A 17,617-nucleotide genomic window follows, 5' to 3' on the forward strand; every position below is an offset into this window, starting at 1 on the left:
CTTCCACTATCCAGTAATGTCTTGGCTCTCTCCACTTCATCGGCCTTGTGAGTCCATTCCGGCTAAGGCAAAAAGTGAAAAGAAAACTGTTAGAGAAGTTTCCAGAAATAAAATTTAAACATTTATCCCTTAACTCAATATCAATTAAACAGAAAACTCCGGCGTACATATCTACTGATTCTCAGTTAGTTCTCACTGGTCACAAATGACAACTATTCTAATGCATATCAAAGGCATTCTAATGCCTTTGGGGGCAGCTATGAGTTCATAAAAGATGCCCCAAAATCATAGTTCAAACTTTCCCTTGGGCCCTGTGTTTCTCAAAGCAAATATTTTATGCCCCCACCTTAGAAAAGTTTTAGGATCTTGAAGGAAGCACTGTAACAAAAAACATATTTTGATAGCATTGTGGATCATAAGGAAGACTTTTAATGTAAATCATTATAGACAGTCAAAGAGGCCGAAATACAACGTGTTTACTTATCTCCCCATCATATCCGTGTTCCGATTTGATGGCATAAAGGCAAATGTAGTCCTTTGAACTCACAAGGACAAATATTTGCCTTCACATATGTTGAGTTCACACCAAGATAAGCACATTCAATGCTATTATTAAGAGTTCAACACTCTTGTGGCTTGCAAAACTGTTCTGTGTCTCGATGGATCCAGTATCATTTCAACTGCATCTGGGGTGGGAGGAATTTAATTGGAATGACTAATTACTTCCCAGAAGTGGATGAGGCATAGGTCTTTCAGTATTAAACTCATTTTGCTGCTCAAGAGTTTTTTCTAAAACATAATGTCACAGCTGGGTAATTTTTATTATGTGCTACAGAATGCCTGGTGGTTCAGTGGTCGAATGCACGGTCCTACTAAAGGACATATTCCAATCTCACTCACTTGCCTCAACGGAATTTTCTCATTAAAGAAGGATGTAAAGAAAAGCAACATTAGTTTCACTTCACAGACCTAGGGAAGGCAATAATACCAGCCGTGGGTAAAATGGAGAAATGGGCTTCGCATTATGGTTTGCATAGAGGTTAGCACCACGCTGTTACAGCGTCAGCAACTGGGGATTGAATCCTGTGCTGTCTGGAAGGAGTTCGTACTTTCTCCCCATGTCTGCGTGGGTTTCCTTCAGGGGCTCCGGTTTCCTCCCTTCAAAACAGACTGGGGGTTGTGGGTCAATGGGATGTAATTGGGCAGCACGGCCCCGAGAGCCAAAAGGGCTTATTACCATGCTGCATGATCCACCAAATTTCCATGTGCATTAATACTCACAGCTTGGTCAGAGTTCATTCCTCAAATGTCCAAAACCCAAAACTTGATTGTGTGATAGTACAGATCTATCACCAATGTACATAGTCTATATAGTTACTGTATCTAGACTGTGCTTAAAGCGATTGGCTGAGAGCTAAGCCACGCCTATTGTCTGGGCCTTAAAGGGTTGTGTCCCTAGCCAGGTCGGATCATTCCGGACTGGTCGGCCACCTGTGAAGAGCTCCTGTCTTTTGCTAATAAAAGCCTTGGGTTGGATCAACAATTCTTTGGTTCTTTCGACGAGCTCTACACTTTGTCAAGGTATTAGCACAAAATTCACCTCTTGTGCCACTTCATGGCCCCCGCTATTCATGCCTATATCTTCTTGTTTCATCATGGGAAACCATCACCTCTACATTTTACAACCAGCTCTTGCATATTTGGAAGGATGCAGGCAGCAAGGAGCCTCAACGTTTCATGAAGATTTGAGCATTTGTTCTGCAAGCAAACTGCCAATTGAAATCACGCAAATGGCTTCATAAGGACCACCTGAAAACTGAGCAAATTAAATTGGTTGTCCAGAGGTACAGCTTATCTAAAATGGAAGAGAATGTTCCTTCATATCTTGGTGTTTCAAACCGAATTAAGAATAGTAAATATCCAGTAAATCTAGTCTTCTACAATAAATCTGAGCACAGGAACAAGGCTAAGTGCCATAATTGTTCAAGCTTATCTTTCTTTATCAATTTCAACACAAAAAAAAACACCAAGTAAATCATCTGCTGAATGCAGTCTGTCACAATTTGCAGCTTTCCATTTCGCTTTCATAACTCAAAAGAAGGCCTCAATATGTTTAAAATGCATTGACAGATTAAATAAATTAAATGACAGACCTTTTTACTGATTAACCCTAATCAACTGGGGTTCCCCAAACTGCCATAACCCTTCATCAGATTCATCAAGAAAAGAACATTTTGGGGGAGAAGGGTTGGGGGAGGTGAAGGAGTGCAGGTGGGCAGGTGATAGGTAGGAGGGAAGAAAAGGGGGAAAGTAAAAAACTGGGACGTGATGGAAGCTAAGGGCGACACAGTTGAGGTAGTAGTTAGTGCAACACCTTTACAGCGCCAGTGATGGGGACTGGGGTTCGAATCCCGTGCTGTCGAAGGCATGCACAGTCTTGGATGTTCACACCAAATGGGTTGATGAGTACCCATTTCCATTTATTCTTGGACCTCTCCTTCTGGGTCTTGCTGATCACCTGCCCAGCAAAATGGTGTTCAGTTCCTGGACTAATATTTAGAGTCCTGGAATGTTGATTAGGAGACATGGGTTTGAATTCCACCATGTGAACTGGGATCCATAAATCCAAACTTTCAATAAGCCTGGAATAAAAATCTTTATTGATTATGAAGACCATGAAACCTAAATACAGTTACAGAAACATATTCAATACAAGGTGATTTTCAGTGAAGGTGATCTGCCAGTTTTAAATAACTTAGTTTGGAGATGGAATGACCCCCCCATCTGGATGACTCAAAAGTGTCCTCCGAGATGTTCAATCAGCTTTGGGTAATTGGGAATGGACAATAAAAGCTAGCATTCTCAAGGCAACCGCTTACTGTCAAGTAAAATAACATTGTTGTGGTTGCGCCATTGCACAGCACACTGATCTCGATCTCATCCGGTATTGTTGGATCAACTCTGGTCTCAATTTTCAAGATGTGACCCTTGATGAATCAGGTGAAATGTTAATCTGCGATTTTTCCACAGGAAGGCCTAGGCCTTTCGTGTCAGTGGCTATAAGGTGGAAGATCTTTGAGTCTCTTCAAAATCTATCACATCATGGTAGAATAGCATCAATCAAACTAGTTACGGAACATTTCACCTGGCCATATGTTAAACGGGATATTGGATTATGGGCAAGGACTTGTTTGCTGTGTCAATGCTTTAAATGTAGTGTCCAGACACACAAAATCCAAGCTGGGGGATTTTGTTGTTCCAGCACATGCACCTAGACTTGGTAGGTCTTCTGCCATCTCAGGGATATACTTGTCTGCTCATGTGTGAAGGCCGGACTACAAGGTGGCAGGAGGACATTCCTATCTCTGACATCTCTGCAGAAATGGACGCAATAGGTTTTGTGGATTGTTGGATTCCATCTTTTGGTATTCCGGTCACTATTATAATGGATCGAGGGTCTTAGTTTGAGTCGGTGTTTTCCCAAGCTCTCACTGATCTTCTGGGCATACCTGTGTTCGCACTACGGCTTATCATCTACAGGCTAAAAGCTTCATTGAGTGTTTCCATCAAGAATTGAGGGCAGCATTAACAGCAGATGCTGATGCATCTCCACGGAACAAACATTTTCCCATGGTTCTCCTTGGAGTGCGTACTGCTGTCAAGGCAGATCTTGGATATTTAGCGGAAGAACTAGTATATTTGGCACTACGTTAACCTTGCCAGGCGAGTTTGTGAATCCCAGTCCAAGCACAATGTTCTGTGATCTGGCTAGTTATTGTCTTCAGGAAAACATAAAACTTGAAATCAGAAAAGCTAATTTAATCCCATTTTCAGATGTTAAATAACATCCATCAGCCTGTTAATACACTAAAAATCAGCAATTTCAAAAGAATCCAGGTTCAATTTCTGATGTGTGATAAACTATCAGACACTGATAGGGAAATGATTTATTTGTTTCGGCATTCCAAGACTAGAAAGGGAGAATTCATTCAGATCCCATCTGGTGACTCTAATAGGAAATAAAACAGGGGGGGGCTTTAGTGCAAGATAGAATTTGTTCACACAGCAATGCTATGCAAAGTGTTAAACTCAATAGTTGGGAAAGAGATACAGGAGTACCATTCTCTTCCCGTGGGTAGAGAATGCTTAATGACCAAAGGAACTGCTCGCACTAACCATACGGGACATTAATATTTACCAAATTTTATATATATGTGTATATGTATATTTGTCCTGGGTACAATATGTATTGTCTGCCTGTATGTGTGTTTTGGCTGGTTGTGTGTCTGCATGTTTTGCATCGAGGACCAGAGAACACTGTTTCGTCGGGTTGTACTTGTGGCATTGAATGATAATAAACTTGAAATTGAACTGAAAATTTTGACTCAGCTATACACTAAGGGAAAGAGTTTGTTGAGATTGTCCACCTTGGATTACTCATGAAGAATATCCAAATGAGTTATTAATGCCAGGTAGAGGTACAATTTCCTGTATCAACTATACCTCAACACAAAAATTACATAAATCTAAACCAGAAATGTGCTTTTGGTATGTTGTGGAGATTGGAACTTCTATCCATTCAGCCTGGCTGTCCACAAAGGTGAGATCCTTCTTGGAGGACGTGGGAGACATTCTGAAAAAAAATTACAAAGGTGGATTTTCCACAGGATTTGGAATTGTACCTTCTAGGTAACATTATGGACATGGGTTTTTACTGTCCAGATACCAAATTTAGTTTGTGAAGGTCATATCGTCGGTAGCCAGGAAGTGTGTAGAGGTCATGTGGAAGTCCAACACCCAACTAAATATTACACGATGGAATACAGAAATACAGAGTTGTATCCCTCGGAGAAAATCACGTACAATTAAGGAGGAAATATTCATTAGGGTATGGCACTATGTCTGCAACATATTGGTGTGTAGATAGAATTCCACCCCTTCTGAATAAAGAAAATGCAACAATCCGAGCTAGTAGTGAAATGATTGAGATCAATGAAGTGGATCGTAATGCAGATGATGTGCTTTTGTATTTTGATCCTTATCTTTTTTATTTCAGGTTTCTTTGTTTTTTTTTTGACACTTTACTGAAATTTGGTTCTTTGTATTTGTTTAGTATATATAATCTTTTCTTTGTTGTATTAGAGGGTATGGGAGGGAGGGGGAGGGGTAGGGGAAAAATAGACTCTATGTTAAATACTATTGTTGAAAGAGATTACGTTGTTTGTTTGGATTTGTCCGAGTCTTTGTAAATCAAAAATAAAATATTTAAAATAAAAGAATATCCAGATGGGTGCACATCCAGTGACTGTTGAGTAGTCTTTAATAAATCAGTAATAAATCAGTAGTTGAAAACATGAGACAGAATCAAACGTTAATTTTAAAATGACTATGCATACCTGTGTTGTCAAAACCATTTGTAAAATGTCTACTCACACACTGTTTTCTAGAAGGGAGGGAGAAAAATTGCAGATAAAAACTATTCTAATAATTTTTAATTAAAAAAAATTCAGACATACAGCACATTTTGGCCCGTGAATCTGTGCTGCCCAATTTACACCCAATTAACTTATACCCCCTGGTACTTTTCAAAAGGTGAGAGGAAACCAGATCTTCCGGCCACACAGGCACAGGGAGAACATACAAACTCCTTAGAGATAGCGAGGGACTCGAACCCTGGTCCGATCACGATCTCTTGCACTGTAAAGGCGTTATGCTAACCTCTACGCCAACCGTGCCACATCAATTTTTTTAGCTTGATCATGGATTTAAAAAATTTTTTAAATTTGTGTATCACTGACCGATTGCATCCAATTCAAATTCAAAATGCTTTATTAGCCCAACATAAAATATTTATCTCTGTACTATTGATCACTTAACAAACAGAATGTTCTCATATATGAGATAATGTTCACTTGCAGAAAATATATTTACCATTCTCACCAATTGTACAGCAATCACAAAATCAGTACCACGAACAGTGCTTATGTCAAATACAAATGGTGGTGGTAGAAAGGAGGTAGAGTATCATCCAGGACTGAGAATAGTTGCAAGAGTCAGCTGGCAAAATATATTTAACACAAGACAACACCAACACAATCTCTGGAGGCAGGTTTTCATTTTCCATATCGATCAAGTGAAAACAAAGAAAAGGCAAGGAATACATAATGAAGAATTGCACAGGTATCTGACAAGATTGGCACAAACAGCCCACAGGCAAACAAAGCAACTAGGGAGCATCGAGGGAATATGTGCACACATCTCAGTAGTTACCTGTTTATTACTCTGAAGATTGCATCCTGATGTAAATGTGTTGGGATTCCACTTTTATAGGAAGACACGTGCCTTTAGGGCGTATACGTGATGCAACTGTATGATTTTATACTGGGTGTTTTATAATGTTCTGCATTCTGAAATTCTCATCTCCCACCATAAATCTGACTAAAATGAATCACCGGCAGAATTACAAGAGGCTGGGTATCAGCCCTCATAGCTCATGCTATGGTAGAAAGGCTAAATGATGGCCTCAAGCCAGACAATGAGCTGTACAAGTTGAACTGATTTAGAAGGTCCTCCTAAAGTTCTTTATCTGACATGCAGGAAGATCCATCTATTCTAGTCTAAAAATCAAAGCACATCGTTCCTGACTACATTAATAAAATTCTTCCTTAATTTTTTTTTGCCAAGAAAATATCTGGCATTTTCCTGATAGCTTTGCTGAGGTTGAGAGACCAAGGTAGGAGAATCAGGGGCACGTTCACATCAGAACATGGCAGAGACTGAAACTCCATGGCAGGATACCAGCACACTATCAGGATAGTGGTGCATATGTATTTATATTGATGTTTGCATGAATAAAAATATTTTGCCATTCTCAAGAATAATCCAATAATTAAAAAAACATTGTAATTTGATTGTATTAGCAACCCTATTACTCAAAGAACAAGATTTATCAAGGGTTAAAGACCCACTGAATGCTGCATTGAGGAAGACACAAAACTCCATACCCAAGGAAAGCCAATTTCATCTCTTGACCTTCAGTCCACAGGCTGAATGGGCAGAGAGAAATCCCTGCATTTCCAGCCACTGACTTCCATGAGCCAGGCAGCAAAGACCAAAAGGCAACACGGCCTTGAGCAACAAAATGTGAAGGTGTTGTACCTGAGATGGCCCAGGCAATCGTCATTACCGGCAAGGCTGGGGCAGGTTTTGCCTTTTATCAAAGCTCTCATTGCATTTAAATAGCTTTAACTTAATTTGATTGTGAGCCATTTAAATCAATTAAAATTGAACAAATTTGAAAATTAAAATTAGCTAAGACGCATTCAATCTCTCAGAAATAATTGGAACTATTTAACTAATGCAGAATCATTTTGAATAGGAGTTTCCCCTTTTTTGTCAGTACTCCCCATTGACATCAATGGGGTTTCAGATACTTCACCAAGTCTGATATGCCGAAGGATCTGAGTCCCCAGCATAACTCTGGGGATTCCTAGCAAGACTGGTTTCCACCCTACTCATTTTTCCCATGCCTCTACCCCACTGTGACTTCAGCGGTGGGCCTTTCTGACAGATGCAGCCAACGAGGTCTTTGAGCAGGTCCCAGTATCACACTGCTTTGCAGAAGATGGGGGTTGTAGTGTAATGGATTCTTCTTGACCAAGCACTGTGGAGTTCTACATTATTCACAGACTAGGAGCATGAAGGAAGAACATATATTGTGACAGTCAACATTGCAATGAAGCAAAACCAGTTTTAGTAGTTGACCATGTACTTTAGGTCTTTAAGATGGCAGTGAACTTACCTTCTTAAAGTAATAATTAATCTTTATTTGCTTACATGTGTATGTTGAGTACAGTTTTTTTTGCACTACCAGTAAGTGGCAATTCTGCCTCACCTGCAGGAAAAAGAATCTCAGGATCATATGTGATGTCATACTGTACTCAGACAATAAATCCAAAATCTTCTTAACATCTAACTCAAAAGAAGCATAAACAAATATAGATGCACCCGCAGATGCTTATTTCAGTTTGAGTGGCTGAACATCAGCAGTTCCACTCAGAATCGCCTGCAACCACCAGCAGGATTTGAACCATTTTATGGAGCAGCAAACTGGATTCCAATAAGCATGAGGTGAACCTTAGACCAAGAAAAGGTGGACCTGGGAACCATTGAAATAGTGGAAGAAAAAACAACTGAGGACCAAAGTTGGTTTGGGGTCCATTACATTGATCATCAAATTTATTGGTCACCAACACAAATTAATACGAAATAAATTAGTCCAGAGGGTGCAAGAATAGAGTTAGGCCACTTGGTCTGTCGAGACTACTCTTCCATTCAAATCATGGCCGGTGTGTGTATGTTTCCTTTCAAGCCCATTCTCCTGTTTTCTCCTCACAACCTTTGACAGGCTCATTAATCAAGAAAATCTCAATACCTGCTTTAAGTATACCCAATTACGACCTCCACTGCCCTCTTTGCCAAAAGATTCCACAGATTAATCACTCTTTGCCTGAGGAAATTTCTCCCATCTCGGTTCTAAAAAGGTTTATTATATTCTAATGCTGTGCTCACTTGTCTTAGACTCTCCCAATGCTGGAAACACCTTCTCCACATCTAATCCATCTAACTCTTTCAATATATGAGAGGTTTCAATGAGATACCCCTTCATCCTTCCAAGCTCCAGTGAGTTCAGGCCCAGAGCCATACATTGTCCCTCTCAATCCCAGGATCACACTTGTAAGCCTCCTCTGGACCCTCTCAAAAACTAATACATCTTTTCTCAGATATGGGGCCCAAAATTACTCACAATACTTCAAATGTACCCTGACCAGCGCCTTTAAAGGCTTTGAATTGTATCCTTGAATGAACAGTTATGAATTTTCATAGCTATTGAGCAAGAATTTCATTGGGGGGAAGCTTTGCAAACAAATCTCTGTACCTACAAATCTATTTACAGTTCTAAGTCTTGTACTTTGGAAAGAACGTAGTAGCTTGGCAGACTATTAGAAGAACTGCCAGAGTTAGATTATAAGGAAAAGTTACACTGACTGGGCTTGCATTAAATTCTATGGAATTTAAAAGTTTCACAGTTTAGTATTTTGAAATATATTGTCAATTGACACATATGCTTTCCACTTTGTCCTAAAATCAGAGCGAAGCGATTCAGCAGCAAGATTCTGAGATTCATCCATACTCAGAAGTTGGTGGATGAAAGAATTCTCTCCCACAAACTCACAGTTAATAATTTAAAATCTGACATAAGATATGAGAACATTTAGCTCTCAAAGAAAGGATTGTCATGTGTTGGAAACAAAATTAAAACTTTATTTCCTGTCTTAAAATTCCTCACTTGAGCTTTTCTGTCAAATAAACACTTCATTTCACCCTGAGGCATTTCTAAATTCTCTTGAATCAATTCCACGCTTTTTGTAACTTTTTTAGAAACAAAATCCAGCAAATTCAACTGCACATCCTCATTAGCCCATTGTTCTTTTATCAACATTAAAAGTCCTCTAACCTGATGTCCAAACACAATTTCAAAAGGGCTGAAACTTCATGAATCCTGCACAGCCTCCCTTGCTGCAAATAACAATTAATGAATACCTTCGTCCCAATCTTTTCCATTCTCCAGACAATTAATTCTCATCATATTTTTAAGAGTAGAATGAAATCTTTCCAATGCTCCCTGAGTTTCACGATAATGCGCAGATGAAGTGATCTGTTTTATTCCCAACTCATAAATCAACTGCTGAAACAACCCAGACATAAAGTTAGATCCTTGATCACTCCAGATCTCTTTAGGTAATCCAAAAACTCTGAAATATCTTTCCAGAACTTTTACCACCATTTTGACTTTAATGTTCCTTAATGGTATAGCCTCTGGAAATCTCGACACTGTACACATAATTGTTAAAAAGTATTGATTCCCAGACTTAGTTTTCGGGAAGGGACCTACACAATCCATAATAACCATAGTGAAAGGTTCCCCAACAACAGGAATAGGTTGCAATGGAGCTTCTGGAGGACCCTGGTCAGGTTTCCCCACCACCTGACAAAAGTGACATGTCTGGCACCAATTTACAACATCCTTCCTTAAACCAGGCCAGAAGAATTGTCTTATTCATGGTTTTCTTTACACCGAGATGATCAACCCAAAGGTACTGTGGGCTAGATTTAAAATTTCATTTTGGTAGTTTCTAGCAACGATCATCTAATGAATCACACCCCGCCGCCCCCAACTCTTCATTAGCAGGAATATCAAGAGGTCTCCATTTTCTCATCAACAATTCACCCTTCAAGTAATATCCACAAGCCATTTCTTTACTCTCCTGTTCAGTTACTGCTTTGTCCCTGAAGTCAACAAGATCTGTATCTGTCCCGTTGCTGAATTAACTCTTTCCTTGACAAAGAGAAATCCTTACTCTCACAATGACCCCGCTCTTTCAAGACTATTTCAAAGCACTCTATCAACTGGATCTTCCTCAGCTCTCATCATTTTCTTAGACAAAGACCTTGTTACAGCACATGCAGGATATATCTCACAATCCTCCTTAACATCATCGTTACGAGGCAGATTTGTTCATCTCTAAGCTGACTCAATTTTATCCTCTGCCAAATCATTCCCTAATAAAAATGAGACCCATGCATGGTTAACTTTGGAATTACTCCTACTACAATAGGTCCTTTAACTAATTCTGAATTCAGGACTACGTTGTGAAGAGATATTAACTCTACCTCAACTCCAACACCACTAATCAAAGTTGTGTCACGTGTGTCAGTCTTTTAATCTAGAGTTAAAACATTTCCCAACAACAATGACTGAGCAGCCCCAGTATCTCTAAGAATTTTAACTGGAACCTATGATTCTCACTCCTTTACTGAAACCAAGCCCTCTGACACAAAAGGTTTGAAAACATCTGTTCTCCTTAAATTCAACTGTCTGAATACATGGTTCTGGTAAACCCTCCTTTTCTCATCTCTTTTTCAATACTAGACAATTCGCAATAACATGACCAGATTTCTTACAAAAATGACACACAAATCCAGAACTTCTGTCCTTTCCCATCTTACCTTCATCTTTTCTCTTAACATTCTCTCCAGATTTAATTCCAGACTTACTCATCTGCTCTACATTCACCATCTGAACAGGCTTATTAATTTGTTCCACATTAACTCTCTGAAAATGCCTACTGTTCTGAAATGTATTTTTGTGAATTAGGGCAAATTCATCTGCTAATCTAGCAATTTGCCACCATCTCCACACATCTCTCTCATCCAGGTATAATTTAAACTCATTTGGAACACACCAGCAGCAATAGATATTCACCAAGACAAATGGTTACCGAAACAAAAGTTGCTTTTAATTATCTTTAAACAGGAAAACAGAATCACACTTTAACTTATAACTATTGAATTAACTAACCTAGCTTAGCCCCCTTCTAATTCTAAGCGCACATTTATGCAATGTGTGTGTAAGTTCAGAAAAGTTCTTTAGTTCACAGCCCAATCTCACTTATCATTCCTCCAAGTTCATTGGTTGCAGGCAATTCTGATACTGAGCACAGAATTTAACATTTATAAAATTCACCAGGCTTTGGTGCTTGAAAGGTAAATGGCTACTGCTCAGGAAGGCTCTCATCGGTTTTCAGAGATTTGTTGTACATTTACTTCCATCAGCCACTTCAGTGTCTTACCGAAGAAACTTGCCCACTCAGGGTTCTCCAGATGATAACCTCTTTCTTTCAGGTCACCACAAATTGCCCTTTTGTTTCTCTTATTCCAAGTGAAACATGAGACAGCCAGTCTTCTCCTCTTGCATGAACCACATGACCAGGATAAACTAAGCACTCACAAACTGTCTTTCAAATGAGGTTTTCCACAAGCTTGCCAGCTTGTCCTGTTCCAGTCCCAGTTGCCATTGCTGACTGTAACACTGTAGAAGTGATCTCTGTGAGAAAGGCTGTTTGACTCCCTTTGATTGCCAAACCACATGACCCACTTAGAACAGCTCCAGACAATCTGCGGTTCCAACAGGATCTTTCATCTGTTGCCTTTTTGTAAACAACAATCCATTAGTGAAGTCTCTTGGGCACTCTCCAAAGCTCTTGCAAAGGCTATGAGGCCGCTAGGTCTAGCATTAGCAGAGCTCCAGTATTTCAAATAAGATTTGTTTTAAAGTGTTTGTATGTGACCTATTCTAACAAACCTTTCCCAACTTATCTCCCAAAAACATATCTATATACTCTGTCACAACAGTTTCCGCATTCCATTACCATGCATTAGAGAGCTGAGACAGAGAGGAAGTCCCTCAAACAACAGAGGGGGGAAGTAATGGCAAGGTGCCAGTGGTAGCATGGTGCTAAATATAGAATGAATGTAACAATGTACAATGATGGACATGTATGGATAGAGGTGGGGAAGATGTGGATGGAAGTTGTGGAAGTGGTTAAGGTCCTCAATGAATACCTCTCTTCAGTGTTCACCAAGGAGGGGGACCTTGATGATGTTGAGCACAATATAGCTGGGGATAATGTTCTAGAGTATGTTGCTATTAAGAGAGAGGATGTGTTGGAGCAGTTAAAATGCATTAGGACAGATAACTCCCCAGGGCCTGATTCCCTAGGCTGTTCCACGAGGGAGAAGATTGTTGCGCCTCTGGCTAGGATCTTGTTATCTACAGGAATGGTACCAGAGGATTGGAGGGTGGCAAATGTTGCCCCCTTGTTCAAAAAAGTTAGTAGAGAATGTCCAGGAAATTATAGACCAGTGATTCTTACATCTGTGGTGGGCGAGCTGTTGGAAAGGATTCCTAGAGATAGGATGTATGGGCATTTAGAGAATCATGATCTGATCAGGGACAATCAGCATGACTTTGTGAAGGGAAGATCATGTCTCACAAGCCTGATAGAGTTCTTTGAGGAGAGGACCAGACATATTGATGAGGGTAGTGCAGTGGATGTAGTCTATATGAATTTTAGTAAGGTATTTAACAAGGTTCCACATGGTAGGCTTATTCAGAAAGTCAGAAGGCATGGGATCCAAGGAAGCTTGGCCATGTGGATTCCGAATTGGGTTACCTGTAGAAAGCAGATGGTGGATGGAGAAGATTCAGATTGGAGGGTTGTGGTTAGAGGAGTCCCTCAAGGATTAGTTCTGGGACCTCTGCTTTTCGTGATTTTTATTAATGACTTAGATGAGGGGGTAGGAGGGTAGGTTTTCAGATGGCACAAAGGTGGGTGATGTTGTGAATAATGTAGAGGATTTTAGGATATTGCAGCGGAACATTGATAGGATGCAGAGCTGGGCTGAGAAGTGGCAGATGGAGTTCAATCTGGAGAAGTGTGAGGTGGTACGCTTTGGAAGGATAAACTCCAAGGCAGAGTGCAGGGTTAATGGCAGGATTCTTGGTAATGTGGAAGAGCAGAGGGATCTGTGGGGGTCTACGTCCACAGATCCCTGAAAGTTGTCTCACAGGTAGACAGGGTAGTTAAGAAAGCTTTTGAGGTGTTAGTTTTCATAAGTCAAGGGATTGAGTTTAAGAGCCGCAAGGTAAAGATGCAGCTCTACAAAACTCTGGTTAGATGACACTTGGAGTACTATGTCCAGTTCTGGTCACCTCATTATGGGAAAGATGGGGAAATGTTGGAAAGGGTGCAGAGGAGATTTAACAGGATGCTACCTGGTTTAGAGACCTTGCACTATGAGCAGAGATAAAGGGAGGTAGGACTTTACTCTTTGGAGAGGAGGAGGCTGAGAGGAGACATGATAGGGGTATATAAGATATTAAGAGGAATGGATAGAGTGGGCAGCCTGCGCCTCCTTCCCAGGGCACCACTGCTCAATACAAGAGGGCATGGGTTTAAGGTAATGGGTGGGAAGTTCAAGGGAGAAATTAGAGGAAGGTTTTTCACCCAGAGAGTGGTTGGTGCATGGAATGCACTACCCGTGGTGGAGGCAAGTACAATGGTGAATTTCAAGAGATTACTCGACAACCAATGGAGGATTTTAAAGTGGATGGTTATGTGGGAGGCAGGGTCTAAAGGTCAGCACAGCATTGTGGGCAGAAGGGCCTGTACTGTACTGTTCTATGTTATGTTCTGTGATATAACACCAAAGATGTGAAAATATTTTGAACAGTTTTCTTTTTATAACTAATTTACTGTGAATAAAGTTTATTTTTTAAAAAAACAAAATCTGTCTCATATTTTAGTACATTCGCAAGGTCCTGAGGAAGCAGGATTAACATATTTTACACTTAATTCTTACTGCCATTTAGTTTTTCGTATATTTCAAAACATTTTATACATTAAGTCCCTTAATTGGGGAAATGAAGAGTGCACAGTTTAAACCAAAACTTAGGAGCTAATTTGGCTCCTGAAGATCAATCATATTGGACAAATGAGGAATTAGCATTAATTGTGAGACCAGGATTAAGGAGTGAATCAGGCATTAAACCTTTAGGATTTATATGTACAGAACTAATATAAATCATTTATGCAGCTCTGAAAACAAAATAAGATGATGTTGTTGGCAAAATGATGTTTCCTCTCACACTTCATTTCTCCAGAATAGAATTCGCATAAATGATACCAACATTTGTCTGCCCTGATTGTGTCCTGAGGCAAGACCTTGACCCAAAATGTCCCTCTGCCTCCATTCCACAAATGTTGCCTGAGCCACTGAATTCTTCCAGCAATTTGTTTTTTTTTGCTCCAGATTCCAGTATCTGCGGCCTCATGTGTGTACACCATTTTACAAAGCTCATTTCCTCTGAAAGCAATTTTTTTGCACCCACATTCAAACTACCTTCTTTGTCTTCAATAAGATTTGTGATCACCTCCAGTTTTAAATAGAACCTTGCTCGTGGACATTAATTGCTTTTCCCCTGATGGTCATGGTTGGGGAAACTCTCATGTTATTCCCAGAAGCTGATGTTGAGCCATGCCTCATCTCACAGGCAACCCAAATGACTGCTCACTGTTGTATTGAAGGTGATGCTCAAACTTCATATTTAAAGAAAGGCGATTTCATCCTCTTTTCCTTCCACTGACAGGAACAGGTACAGTGAGCACCAGCAACCTGCATTAGAGCCTTCAACAAGTTGACAGCATTCACAGACTATACTCACATATAACCAGTTACAGCACAGAAACAGGCCAGAGTGGCCCTACTAGTCCGTGCCGAACATCATCTCCCACTTAGTCCCACTGATCCGCATTTGGCCCATAACCCTCCACACCTCTCCCGTCCATGTACCTAATCCTACTTATCCTTGAATACTAACATCAATCTCGCTTCTACCACGACTCCCAGAAGTTCATTCCATACTCCCACCGCCCTCTGCAGGAAGAAATTTCCCCTTTTCCCTTAAACTTCTCCTTTTACATAAAGTCCATGCCCTCTTGTTTGAATTTCCCCCACTTTCAATGGAAAAAGCCTATCCACATTGACTCTATCTGTCCCCCTTATAAATTTGAACACTTCTATCAAATCGCCCTTCTACACTCCAGAGAATAAAGTCCCTGCCTGCTCAACCGTTCACTGTAACTCAAACCCGAAAATCCCGGCAACATTCTCGTAAACCTCCTCTGCACTCTCTCTATCTTGTTTATATCCTTTCTGTAATTCGGTGACCAAAACTGCACACAATATTCCAAATTTGGCCTCACCAATGTCTTATACAATTTCAACATAACATCCTAACTCCCATATTCTATACTCTGATTTATGAAGTCAACATACTAAATGCCTTCGTCACCACCCCATCCACATGTGATTCAACTTTCAGGGAATTATGTACCATGATTCCTAAATCCCTTTGTTCCATTGCACTCCTTAATTGTCTACCATTTAATGTGTATGTCCTATTTTGATTAGTAACTCACATTTATCAGTATTAAACTCCATCTGCCATCTTCTAGCCCACTCTTCTTTAACTGTCCTATATCACCCTGTAAGCTTTGATAATCTTCCTCACTATCCACAAGACCTCCAACCTTTGTATCAACTACAAATTTACTAATCCAATTTGCCACCCTTTCATCTAGATCAGGGGTGTCAAACTCAAATTCACGGAGGGCCAAAATTAAAAACTTGGACTAAGTCGAGGGCCGAAAATTTTCAACAACATCTGCATGTTTTCTCTTCTTTCAACATATGTAATGTTAAACTTTAGGATATAACTTTAGGAGGATAATGCTACAGGTAGCTCAAGTTCACCCTTTGCTTGACCTGAGGGAAACCTATTTGGTCCCTGTGGAGATGTAGTCAGCATTCACAGGCTGTGTCCATTTTGGCCTGCATCAGGACTCAGCATTTCCTGCTCACTCCTCAGGCTCTAGGCCTCTATTCACCCTCAACCCACCATCCCTCTACCTGACCAGTCCTTTACCCAACCTCTACTCACACCTCACTCCACTCGCTCTGCCTCTACCCACCCCATCCTATACACACCCCTCTACTGCCTCTCCCCTCAACCTGTTCCTCCCTCTACCCATCTCTCACCCTCTAATCATCCCTCCCCTACTCGCCCTGCCCCTCCCCTTTCACCTCTTCCCTATCCACCCCTCCTTCTACTCATCCCTCCCTCTAACTGCCCCTCACACCACCATAACTTCCCCTGCCCATTACTCCTCACCTACACCCTCTGCCCACCCTGCTTACCCACCCACTCAGGCCCAGCGCGCTGCCGATCAGCCTTTGTGGACAGCCACCATCTCTCTTCACATGCAGGGCCGAACCAGCCGTCCCTGGGGTCCACGCGGGTGCAAGCGCTGAAGGCTGTGGCGACCGGGAGAAGTGCGCTCACGCTGTGGAAGGGCTGTCCGGTGCCAGTCGCGCGGGGCTTGCGCTGCCCGGGGGCCGTGCGCCACCTGCCATGCCCGTCGCGCCAACAGGAAATCACAGGCGCTTGCCCTTCCGCCGCACCGCTCGACAGGTGGGAGAAGTGACTGGTTGTGCGGGGAGCCTTCCAACTGGCTTGCCGGCTGATGACATCGACAGACTTCTCGTTAAAATTTCTCGTGTTACAATGGGGAAGGATGTGCAATGAAGGAGGAGGATGGTGGGGGTGACATTACCAAAAAACAGCATCGGCTCTCGCTGCAGGGCGGGCCACCTCTAATACATTTTTGAAATGATCTTGCGGGCCAAATATAATTATATCGTGGGCCAAATTTGGCCCGCGGGCCAGAGTTTGACATGTGTGATCTAGATTGTTAATATATATGACAAACAGCAGTGGATCCAGTACCAATCCCTGAGGCACTCCACTCAACACCTGCCCCCAATTTGACAAACAATTTTCCACCACTACTCTCTGGCATTCCTCATCCAACCATTGTTGAATCCATCTCACTACTTCATCATTAATACCTAATCAACCTTATCAAAAGCCTCACTAAAGTCCAAATAGACAACATCCACCACCTTGCCCCATCAACCTTTTTAGTAACCTCCTCGAAAAACTCTATAAGATTTGTTAGACAAGATCTACCACGTACAAAACCATGCTGACTACTCCGAATCAATCCCTGTCTTTCCAAATTGTTGTATATACCATCTATTAGAACACTTTCCATTAATTTACCCACCACTGACGTTAGGCTTACAGGCCTAT

The 17,617-nt window shown here is 41.1% G+C and overlaps 1 long non-coding RNA gene across 1 annotated transcript in view; it reads right to left on the reverse strand.

The window, feature by feature from the left end:
• LOC138759984 (uncharacterized) overlaps positions 1–17,617 on the reverse strand; it is a 109,028-nt gene that overhangs the window by 56,937 nt on the left and 34,474 nt on the right. Inside the window, exon 2 of the long non-coding RNA XR_011355299.1 lies at positions 1–62. This is a non-coding gene — a long non-coding RNA (uncharacterized lncRNA). The remainder of the gene's footprint in view (positions 63–17,617) is intronic.

This window comes from Narcine bancroftii, chromosome 4 (assembly GCF_036971445.1).
Source record: "Narcine bancroftii isolate sNarBan1 chromosome 4, sNarBan1.hap1, whole genome shotgun sequence".
Lineage (NCBI taxonomy): Eukaryota > Metazoa > Chordata > Chondrichthyes > Torpediniformes > Narcinidae > Narcine > Narcine bancroftii.